Here is an 11,501-nt window from a genome sequence, read left to right as displayed (position 1 = left end):
CCTATCACCTCCATTCCCACCCCCATTCACCTATTGTACTCTCTGCTACTTTCTCCCCACCCCCACCCTCCTCTGATTTATCTCTCCACCCTTCAGGCTCTCTGCCTCTATTCCTGATGAAAGGCTTTTGCTCGAAACGTCGAATTTCCTGCTCCTCGGATGCTGCCTGAACTGCTGTGCTTTTCCAGCACCACTCTAATCCAGAATCTGGTTTCCAGCATCTGCAGTCATTGTTTTTACCTGAATGGGTGTGGTCAAGCTCTTGCAGAACTGGGATTTTTAGTGTTACGGACCAAGCCAGAGTCCCTCAAAACATTTTAAAAGGTGGCTCAGACCCTAACCTTTTTTTGGCAGTGTATAGTGGATATTCCAGGAATGATGCAGCTGGTTAAACCACTCTGCTTTAAACAAAAGGTCACTCGACCCAAAACATTAACTCTGATTTCTCTCCACAGATGCTGAACTTTTCCAGCAATTTCTTTTTTTTTTAATCTAATTTCTGAATTTGCCTCATGCCAAGTGGTGTGATTATGGGATGTTACTATGTTGGAAAAATTAATAGTAATAGTACTGTATCTTTTGTTCTGTTAAGTTTTGGGTTGATATTCTAATTCCTTCCTTCTTTTGTTGTGTTTTCACTCTAATTTATGAACAAAGTGTGTTTTGCTTTATATCTGATCGTTTGACCAATCGAATGTAACACCTTACATTTACCTTTAAAATAAGGAAAGGTTAGAGTCTAGACTACCTTCTGAATGTTTTGAAGGGTTTGGTCTGGTCCTTAACAGGTGATTGAGTGCAATTTGCTGAATTAGCATCGAGAAGATAATCAGCAGAATGCAGTAGTTCAAGAAGGCAGCTCAACAGTGCCTGCAACTGGGGATGGACAACAAATACTGGCCCAGCCAGCCATGCCCAGATCCTGTGAGCGAATTAAGGAAAATCCGAACACGTCCAAATTGGAAAAGCCATTAGAAGGGTAAGTTGCCATTTTAAACAGTTTCAATCTGAAGGGAGGAATTTGTGCTTCTGTAGCATTTGTCACAACCAGCAGATACAACAGGGATGATTAAGAGGCTTTTAGATAAGCACATGATTATGCAAGGAATGGAGGTATATGGACCAAGGGCAGACAGAAGAGATTAGTTTAATTTGGCTTCACGTTCAACACAGCATCATAGGCTGAAGGGCCTGTTCCTGCACTGTACAGTTCTGTATTCTATGTTAATCCCAGGATGTCTGAAAGTATTGTATAGTGTCATAGAGATGTAGAGCACAGAAACAGAGCCTTTGGTTCAACTCATCCATGCTGACTGGATATCCTAAATTAATCCAGTCCCATTTGCCAGCACTTGGCCCATATCTCGCCAAGCCCTTACTATTCATGTACTTATCCAGATGCCTTTTAAATGTTGCAAGTGTACCAGTCTCCACCACTTCCTCTGGCAATTCATTCCATATACATCCCACCCTTTGCGTGAAAAAGTTGCCCCTTAGGTCCCTTCTAAATCTTCCCCGCTCACATTTAACCTATCCCCTCCAGTTTCTGGATTACTCCAACCCAGGAAAAGACCTTGTTTGTTTACCCTATCCATGCCTCTCATGATTTTATAAACCTCAATAAGGCCACCCTTTAGCTTTCAATGATCCAGGTAAAATAGCCCCAGCCTATTCAGCCTCTCCCTATAGCTCAAATGCTCTTACCCTGGGAACATCCTGGTGCATCTTTTCTGAACCCTTTCAAGTTTCACAACATGGGGGCAGCACGGTGGCTCAGTGGTTAGCACTGTTGCCTCACAGCACCAGGGTCCAGGGTTGGATTCCAACCTCGGGTGACTGTGTGGAGTTTGCACATTCTCCCCGTGTCTGCGTGGGTTTCCTCCGGGTGCTCGGTTTCCTCCCACACTCCAAAGATGTGCAGGTTAGGTGAATTGGCCATGCTTAAATTGTCAATTAGATGCATGAGTCAGAGGGAAAAGGAGTTTGGGTGGGTTACTCTTCGGAGGGTTGGTGTGGACTTGTTGGACCAAAGAGCCTGTTTCCACACGGTAGGGAATCCAATCTAATCTAAAAAAAAATGCTTCCTATTGGAGGGAGACCAGAATGGCACACAATATTCCAAAAGTGGCCTAACCAATGTTCTATACAGCCACAACATGACCTTCCCAACTCCTATAGCCAATGCTCTGACCGATAAAGGAAAACATACCAAACATTATCTTCACTACCCTCTCTACCTGAGATTCTGCTTTCAAGGAGCTATGAACCTGCACTCCAAGGTCTCTTTGTTCAGCAACACTCTGAGGGGCCAAATGGCCTACATCCGTTCCTAATTCGTACACTCATATTCGGACAAGTATGTGGATAGGAAAGGTTTAGAGGGATATGGGCCAAATGCTTGCAAATGGGACCAATCGGACAAATAGGGCCAGGAGGGCTGTTTCCATGCTGTATGAGTCTGAGTCTATCTGTAGAGGGAGAAACAGATTTAATGTTTTGAGTCCATCATGGCTTCATTGGAACTTTTCCAGTTCCATGATTCATATCAGACTCAAAACACTAACTCTATTTCTCTCTCCATAGCTGCTGCCTGACCTGCTGAGTTTCTCCATCAATTTCTGGTTTTATTTTAAATGCATATGATTCTGACTCAGTCGTACATTCTACAAGTTGAGCCACAGTTGCCACCTAGTGGGGTGAGGCTTATAACCAAAGCTGCTACATTTAATTTATCAATGCGAAATAGTGAGTTTAATGATAGACCAAGAAGTATAATGGTGAATTAAATAAATGGTGCACTCAATGTTTCCCTTCTGGAAATAAACAGAAGATGATATACATCAATGATCTGGAAGAGGGCATCGTTGGTCTGATCAGTAAGTTTGCAGTTGACACGAAGATTGGTGGCGCAGCAGAAAGCATAGGGGACTGTCAAAGAATACAGGAAAATATCGATAGACTGGAGAGTTGAGTGGAGAAATGGCAGATGGAGTTCAATCCAGGCAAATGTGAGGTAATGCATTTTGGGAAGTCTAATTCTAGAGCGAACTATACTGTAAACAGAAGAGCCTTGGGAAAAGTTGATGAACAGAGAGATCTGGGAGTTCAGGTCCATTGTACCCTGTAGGTGGCTGCACATGTGGATAGAGTGATCAAGAAGGCATTTGGTATGCTTGCCTTCATCGGACAGGGTATTGAGTATAAGAGCTAACAGGTCATGTTAAAATTGCACAAGACGTTAGTTCAGCCGCTTTTAGAATAATGTGTACAGTTCTGGTCGCCACATTACCAAAAGGATGTGGACGCTTTGTAGAGGGTGCAGAGAAGGTTTATGAGGATGTTGCCTGGGATGGAAGGTGCTAGCTATGAAGAGAGGTTGAGTAGGTTAGGTTTCTTTTCATTAGAAAAAAGGAGATTGAGTGGTGAACCTGATTGAAGTTTACAAAATCATGAAAGATATAGACAGGGTGGATAGAGATAAGCTTTTTCCCAGGATCAGGGATTCAATAACGAGAGGTCACATGTTCAAGGTGAGAGGTGAAAAGTTTAAAGGGATACACACGGAAAGTACTTCACACAGAGGGTGTTTGGAACGTGTTGCCAACAGCGGTAGTAGAGGCAGGCATGGTAGATTCATTTAAGGTGCATCAGGACAGGTGCATGAGTAGGTGGGGAGCAGGGGGATACAGATGCTTAGGATTTGGGTGAGAGGTTTAGACAGTGGATTTGGAGCAGCTCAGGCTTGGAAGGCTGAAGGGCCTGTTCCTGGGCTGTAAATGTTCTTCATTCTTTGTTTTATAAAGGTCAAGTGGATGGAAAAGTTTGCATTATGTGATGACAGAATTAATTAAACCTCAGTGTGAATCCACCCCCAAACCACTCCTCCCCTGTCAGCCTTCTAAAGGAACCATTCCCTCTACAACTCCATGGTCCATTCCATTATTGCCCCAACACCTAATCCCCCTGTTGGTCTGTTCACAGGAGGTTTGACCCTTGCTGTTTTACCTTCTCCCTCCTCACTTACCTCGACTCAAAATGTTAACTCTGCTTTCTCTCCATGGGTGTTGCCAGACCTGCTGAGTTTGTCCAGTAGTCTCCGTTTTTGTTAGCCCCAATACTCTTGCCATGTGAAGGTGCAATTTCCTTGTATTTCTTTCCATCTAGTTCACTGCATTTGCAGCTCACAATGCAGTTTCCTGTTTGCTTTCAACCAGAACTTACCTTTATTCTGATGGAAAAGCAAAGGCACAGTATTCCCTTTCGCTGCTCGTTGGATGCTGCCTGAATTGCTGTGCTCTTCCAGCACCACTGATCCAGAATCCCCGGAATGCTACCTCACAAAGAGCAGAAAGCGAACAGAAGCATTCTGAAGCGTTGGGAAACAGCTGCCCATCCAAAGATGACACCTCAGGATGTAAAACATCGCCTGCCAGTCAGAATAGAAAGAGTTGGTTTTGTTTTCCCTCGGTAGTTTCCTTCTCTATCTCCACCCTCCCAAACCTGCCCCCTACCATTCCTGTCACTCCCAGGCAAAACATAAGGTGGCCCCTGGTGTGTGACTCCCCCATCCCACTCCCCAATACTCCCAGAATCTCTGAATTGTTACAGTGCAACAAGAGGCCATTCAGCCAATCATGCCCACACTGGTTCTATTACCTAGAGCCAATCTCCTGCCTTTTCCCTATATCTCTGGACATCATTTCGATGCAAGTAACTATCCAATGCCCTCTTGAATGTTTCAATAGAACCTGACTCCACCAGATTTCCAGGCCCTAACTGCTCATTGGGTGAAAAGGTTTTTTTAATATCAGCCTTGTTTCATTTGCACATTACTTCAAGTCTGTTGGTGTTTGCCCTCTTCTTTTTTATGTTTTAAATGCAGGAACAGCTGCCCCCTATTCAGCTCCTTTGTGATTTTGAAAACCTCTATCAACTCTCATCTTAACTGCCTTCTGTCCAAGGAGAACAGTCCCAACTCCTTCAATCTGTCCTCATCACTGGAGTTTCTCACTCCTGAAACCATTCAAATAAGTCTCTTTTCCCACTCTCTCCAATTCATTCATGTCCTTCTTATAATGTGGCACCTGCAACTGAACACAATCATCCAGCTGAGGTCATACAAGGCTGGAAAAACTTGGGCTGTTTTCTCTGGAACAACGGAGTCGGAGGAGAGACCTTATGGAAGTCCATAAAATTGTGAGGTGCATAGATGGGGTTGATGGTCAGAATCCTTTTTCTCCAGAGTTGAAATGTCTAATACTAGGAGGCACGCATTTAAGGTGAGAGTGGGAAAGTTCAATGAAGGCATGGAGGTCAAGTTTTTTGCACAGGGAGTGGTAGGAGTCTGGAGCTTGCCACCAGTGGTGGTGGTGGAGGCAGATATGACAGGAGTGTTTAAGGGGCGATTAGATAAGCACGTGAATAAGCAAGGAATGGAGGATATGGACCCAAGTGCAGGCAGAAGGGATTAGTTTAATTTGGTGTCAACATTGTGGGCTGAAGGACCCATCCCTATGCTGTGCAGTTCTATGTTAGTCCAATATCACTTCCTTACTCTTGTACTCTATGCCCCTATTAATAAAACTGAGAACTCTGTATGGTTTATCTACTACTCTCTCCATCTTCAATGATCTGTGTAGATAATACACCCAGGTCTCTACTGCACCACCTTTAGAACTGTAACCCCTCTTTTATACTTCAATATTCTCCCTTCAAAAAGGGAGGCACAGTGGCTCAGTGATTAGCACTGCTGCCTCATGGTGCTGGGGATCCAGGTTCAATTTCTGATTTGGTGACTGTGTGGAGTTTGCACGATCTCCCTGTGTCTGCGTGGGTTTCCTCCGGGTGCTCTGGTTTCCTCCCACAGTGCAAAGATATGCAGGTTAGCTGGGTTGGCCATACTGTAGTGTTCAGGGATGTACAGGCTAGATGGGTCTGAATTGGATGCTCTTTGGAAAACTGCTGTGGACTCAATGTGCTGAATGGCCTGCTTCCACACTGTAGGAATTCTATGATTCTGTTCTATAACATGCATCATCTCATACATCTCTGTATTGAATCTTATTCACCAACTATTCACCCACTGCACCAACTTGTCAATGTTTTTTTTGGAGTTCCACACTATCCTCCTTACCACTAACAATGTTTCCAAGTTTATTCTCATCTGCAAGCTTTGAAATTGTCCCATGTGTCAAGATCCAGATTATCAATTACCATGTCGCCCATTCCGCCACCAAAACACATGCACACTCCCAGTGTCTCTGTTGCTTCTGCAGGAGGCCATGTCTGCCTCTCCCTCCCAGACCCTCTTGAGGGACATTACTGCTGATGTTGCAGTACTTGGGGCTTGGTGGTGTCATTGACATATGTGCAGATGCTTCCTGCGGCCTGTCCTGTCATGGTCATCTGAAAATCTGAAATGGAAACAGAAAGTGCTGGAGAAACTCAGCACGGGTGGCAGCGTCTGAGGATAAAGAAGGTAAGGTCTCACCGGAACATAGGGCTCTCCCATTAGAGAGAGAGACGACTGATGGTGGTTTAACCCGAGAAGCAATTAATGTTGTGAGACTTCTTCAGAACCCTTATTTTTCATAGAAACATAGGATCCCTACAGTGTGGAAACAGAATATTTGGCCCAACAGGTCCACACCGAACCTCTGAAGAGTAACCCACCTTGACCCATTCTCCTAGTCTATTACTCTACATTTCCCCTGACTAATGCACCTAACCTACACATCCCTGTATACTATTGTTTTAAAAAATTCTCAAGGTCAGGTTCGTAGGAGAGTAGTCTGACACAGAACAAACGACCAAGAGGCGAGACTGCTAGAATATGGGCATTTTATTCCCCGCAGCGTCGCACAACGGGTCTGGCTTATACTCACTCTACATGTTACAAAAACTGGGAGCCGTCAGTTCTCGTAGGGCGGTTGCCAACAACCCACGCTCGGCGGTTAAACGTAACCCCGGAGCAGACTCACCGAACTGGAGACTTTTCCAGCTGATATACTCCCTTCCAGATATAAACATTCATGTGAACAGCAGAGCAAGGCTAAAAAACACATTCCATTCTGGTTACATACAGATAAGAAGATTCACACGGGACTAAGCAACACCTCCATTCCGGTTAGATTCACACATGTATTGGGACATAATTTTTAACCGTTTCACCACATTCCACTGCTTGGAATTTTACACCACAACTATGGGCAATTTAGCATGGCTAATTCACCTGACCTGCACATCTTTGGACTGTGGGAGGAAACCGGAGCACCTGGAGGAAACCCACATAGACATGGGGAGAATGTGTAAACTCCACGCAGACTGTCACCCAAGGCTGTATTCAAATCCGGGTTCCTGGCATCGTGAGGCAGCAGTGCTAAGGTCTCAGCCACTGTGCTCCCCCTCACCTTTTATTCTCCTAATAACATCTACTCCGAATCTCTACTGTGTGGAAACAGGCCATTCAGCCCACCAGGTCCACACTGACTCTCTGAAGAGGGTGGGAACCTCTGGGTGGATCCCACCCAGACCCAGCTCCAGCACCCTACCCTATCCCTGTAATTCTGCATTTCTCACGGCTAGTCCACCTATCCTGCACATCCTTAAATACTATAGGCAACTTAGTTCGGCCAATCCACCTAACCTGCACATCTTTGGACTGTGGGAGGAAACCGGAGCACCCGGAGGAAACCCACGCAGACACGGGGAGAATGTGCAAACTCCACACAGACAGTCGCCCAAGGCTGGAATCGAACCTGCTATCAGTTTTACTCGGCAATTCAAGAACCAGGGGAATCTGTTTTGGAATTTTTGACGAGTTAAGATGACTAGCAGACTATGGGTGGAAACCTGAACACCCGGAGGAAACCCACACAGCCAGTCACCTAAAGGTGGAACCGAACCCAGGTCCCTGAGGCTGTGAGACAGCAGTGCCACTATGCTGCCCTATGATCTTCCCTTCTGTTCTATTTATTCCTCCCCACACTATAAAACTAATCTCTTTTATACTCCTTTCTTCACTAATAAAAAGTTATATTGGACCTGAAATGCTAACAGTTTCTCTCAGAACTTTGTCCTTATTCAATCCAAATTGGTACAAGTAATTTGGAATAATGTGGTACAAACAAAAACAGTAAATGCTGGAGAAACTCAGCAAGTCTGCCACTATCTGTGGAGAGAGAAATACAGTTAACATTTCAAGTTGTGACCCTTCTTCAGAACAGATAGCAGCTAGAAAAAATTAATGTTTACACTATGAATGCGGGGGTTAAAGGCAATAGGAGTCAGTCTATTTTTTCTGAAATAACTTTGGTGTTCCATCACCAAGTCACCCTTTCTTTACATGTGCATAATACTTCACACTGATCCAACTCCCTCTGAGCCAGTTCTCAGAGTGAACAGAATCTCTGACTTTCCTATTTATATACAGGGAGGCACGGTGGCTCAGTGGTTAGCACTGCTGCCTTATCGTGCCAGGGACCCAGGTTCAATTCCAGCCTCGGGCGATTGTGTGGAGTTTGCAAATTCTGCCCATGTCTGCGTGGGTCTCCTCTGGGTGCTCCGGTTTCCACCCACAATTTAACAATATGCAGGTCAGGTGAATTGGCCATGCTTAAAATGCCCTTAATGTAGGTTACCTATCATTTACTCATTACTGCTCTATCTTCTGCATATAAAAAAAAACAATTATTACTTAGCTATCATCAGTTTGGAGGAAGGGACACTGGACCTGAAACATTAACTCTGATTTCTCTCTGTAGGTGCTGCTAAGATTTTCCAGCAATTTCTGTTTTTGTCTGGGATGCTTCGGGATGGCCCAGCTAGCAACACCCTCATCTTATGAATGAATACACTTCAAAAACGCTTTTGCCAAAGATCTGGAGAAAAGGATGGAGCATATGATCACATCAATTAGAACAGATTAGAGTCCGAAGGCAATAATAGCCATCTGAAATGGCACAGTGAGCAGAAATGTGAATACATGGCTCAATTTAAGAACACAGCTGTAATGAGTTAATATTCTCTCCAATAACTGTTATAAATAGAGGCTGACTTGGTGACTGGATATCGGCCTCTGTGGAGTTATTTCAATGGCAATAAGAGAAAAGCACTCTCCAGAATAAATTTGCTCACAAGTCATCTTTGAGTTAGATTAGATTAGATTACCTACAGTGTGGAAACAGGCCCTTCGGCCCAACAAATCCACACCAACCCTCTGAAGAGTAACCCACCCAGACCCTTTTCCCTCTGAGCTCTGACGCACCTAACCTATGGGCAATTTAGATTAGAGTAGATTACTTACAGTGTGGAAACAGGCCCTTCAGCCCAACAAGTCCACACTGACCCACCGAAGCGGGTTCACCCAGACCCATTCCCCTACATTTCACCCTTCACCTAACGCTATGGGCAATTTAGCATGGCCAATTCACCTGACCTGCACATCTTTGGACTGTGGGAGGAAACCGGAGCACCCAGAGGAAACCCACGCAGACACGGGGAGAATGTGCAAACTCCACACAGACAGTCGCCCAAGGCTGGAATCGAACCTGGGACCCTGGTGCGGTGAGGCAGCAGTGCTAACCACTGAACCACCATGCCGCCCCTATCCATTTTAGGCATCATGCCCTTATTTGGGAAACTTGACTAGTTCAATCCTGCCGTAGAAGACTGGGCCCGGTATGTAGAAAGAATACATTATTTTTCCGGGCAAATGACATTGGGGCAGATGAAAAGCAACGAGTAATTTTCCTGACAGCTTGTTGATCTGCAGCTTTTTTGGTTATTAGGGGCCTAACTTTCCAAGAATTGGGGGACAAATTTAGTCAAGAAATATTATGACCCCAAACCTCCTCTAATTCTGAGATGCTATCTGTTTTACTTGGCAATTCAAGAACCAGGGGAATCTGTTTTGGAATTTTTAATGAGTTAAGATGACTAGTAGAGGCATGTGACTTTGGTTTAACACTTAATGAGATGCGAAGATACCATTTGGTATGTTGGGTTAATGATGTAACCATGCAAAAGCTGAAGCCCAACTGGACTTCAAACAGGAACAAACTGACTTTATCATTGGAAAAAGCAGCAAGTGGAGCAAATGAGTTGCAGAGTATTCAAATGGAAGTGGACACCATCAGCAGTCCAATTGAGCTTGGGGGAAGGCAATTGCATAGTGTCACTCAGGACATGTCCTAAACAGAAAGACTCTAGGTCAGTCCACAGCAAAGCCCTAAAACAAAGCCAAGCCTCGGCCAAATGGGTTATGTTTTCTTCAGGATCTGAGCTGGTAAGCCATTGTAGTTGCTGCTGGTATATTAGATTAGATTAGATTACATTACAGTGTGGAAAAATGCCCTTCGGCCCAACAAGTCCACACCGACCCGCCGAAGCGCAACCCACCCATACCCCTACATTTACCCCTTACCTAACACTACGGGCAATTTAGTATGGCCAATTCACCTGACCTGCACATCTTTGGACTGTGGGAGGAAACCGGAGCACCCGGAGGAAACCCACGCAGACACGGGGAGAATGTGCAAACTCCACACAGTCAGTCGCCTGAGGCGGGAATTGAACCCCGGTCTCTGGCGCTGTGAGGCAGCAGTGCTAACCACTGGGCCACCATGCCGCCCATATATGGTCTTGATTCAGCAAAAAAGTCCCATCAGACCGAATTGAGTAAGAGAACTCAATCCAGGAGATGCAAACCTTAGGAAGTCCACCTGCAGCTGGTTTGGAAAATAAAATTGCTTAGCAATGTCCAAATCAGAACAAATCAAAATAAACCACCTGGTTAAGTGGTCACCTGGTTCTGATGGAGTTCAATACTCTCGCAGCCGTTTCAGTAATCGCAGAACCAGTCTTTAACAAAATTCACTCTGTACTCCAACCCTTAAGTTTGCACAAGACCTTGGCTAGACTGAAAACCTATCCCAGGGAACCATTACAGATTAAGGGTACAACTTCAGTTCTGGTCTCTTATGAGAAGCAGCTGGTTCAGTTCCCACTGAATTTAGTAAAAGGCTCAGGTCCAGGCTTGATGGGGTGAAATTGATTGAGAAAGATTAATCTAGATTGGCTCAACATTTTTCACTTAGAAAATGGCTGTCTGAGTGAAGTCTAGGGACTATCAGAGCAGCCAAGGCCACCTTGCATATTGGTCAGGAAGCAATTCCACGATAGTGCAAGGGCAACCAGTACCATACACCACAGTTGAAGAGGGTGAAGACATGACTACCCAGCTGGTTCAGTGTGCTACGTGCTTGATGTGGGAGGTCAACGACTCTGGTGTGTCTGGCTCGTATATGTGTGGAAAATGTGTGCACATTCAGCAATTGACCGAGCATATTGCAGTGCTGACGAAAGAACTCGAAGACCTTAGGCTCATCCGAGAGAACGAGATCTTTCTGGACAAGACCTTCAGCGATGTTATTACACCAATCATGACAGAAGAGAGCAGAAGAGAGCAGACGATGAGGAAGGCGGAGAGGAGACAGGTGCAA

The 11,501-nt window shown here is 45.0% G+C and overlaps 1 protein-coding gene across 1 annotated transcript in view; it reads right to left on the bottom strand.

The window, feature by feature from the left end:
* Positions 1-11,501, bottom strand: part of nxnl1 (nucleoredoxin like 1) — a 73,170-nt gene that overhangs the window by 13,179 nt on the left and 48,490 nt on the right. Inside the window, exon 3 of the mRNA XM_043694708.1 lies at positions 4,222-4,426. The gene's annotated coding sequence lies outside the window, so the exon portion shown is untranslated. The remainder of the gene's footprint in view (positions 1-4,221; positions 4,427-11,501) is intronic.

This window comes from Chiloscyllium plagiosum, chromosome 8 (genome assembly GCF_004010195.1).
Source record: "Chiloscyllium plagiosum isolate BGI_BamShark_2017 chromosome 8, ASM401019v2, whole genome shotgun sequence".
In the NCBI taxonomy this organism is placed as follows: domain Eukaryota; kingdom Metazoa; phylum Chordata; class Chondrichthyes; order Orectolobiformes; family Hemiscylliidae; genus Chiloscyllium; species Chiloscyllium plagiosum.
Note: the sequence above shows the minus strand (reverse complement) of the source record. Positions and strands in the feature narration are given on the sequence as shown.